Genomic DNA, 717 nt, shown 5'->3' on the forward strand with positions numbered 1-717 from the left:
CATTGGAAAAGACCCTGACGCTGGGAAAGATTGAAGGCAGGAAGAGAAGGGGATGACAGAGGATGAGATGGTTGGACGGCATCACCAACTCCACGGACGTGAATTTGAGCAAACTCAGGGACACAGGACAGGGAAGCCTGGTGTGCTGCCATTCATGGAGTTGCAAAGAGTCAGACACAATTTAGCGACTGAACAACAGCATATAACACATATACACACAGTTATAGAAAAGGAACAGAGAAAAAATACCAAAAAGTTAATAAAAATTTTCTCCCAACAACCCAGTGAGGTGGGTACTGACGTGACCATCATGCTCATTTCCAGCTGGGAAAGCTTAGAGTGGTTAGGAACTTGCCTAGCTAGTAAGGAATACAGTCAGAACTTGAATCCAGGCCAACTGACTCCAGTCAAGGTACAGGTGGCCCAGGGTGTGCAGAGAGCCCTCTCAGTTTCTGATGGATTCAGCTACTATAGCTAACCTGAGGCTAGATTCACATGCCTGAGTTTGGGCCCATTTGTCTAATTTTATCTGTCTGATGTCTGTTTCTGTGATTATGGTTTCTGTGTGTCTGCCCTCTGATGCCGTCTTGCAACACCTATCGTCTTACTTGGGTTTCTCTTACCTTGGACGTGGGGTATCTCTTCACGGCTGCTCCAGCAAAGCGCAGCGGCTACTCCAGCAAAGTGAAGCTGCTGCTCCTTATCTTGGATGAGGGG

Source organism: Bison bison, unplaced genomic scaffold (assembly GCF_000754665.1).
Source record: "Bison bison bison isolate TAMUID 2011002044 unplaced genomic scaffold, Bison_UMD1.0 scf7180017864063, whole genome shotgun sequence".
Lineage (NCBI taxonomy): Eukaryota > Metazoa > Chordata > Mammalia > Artiodactyla > Bovidae > Bison > Bison bison.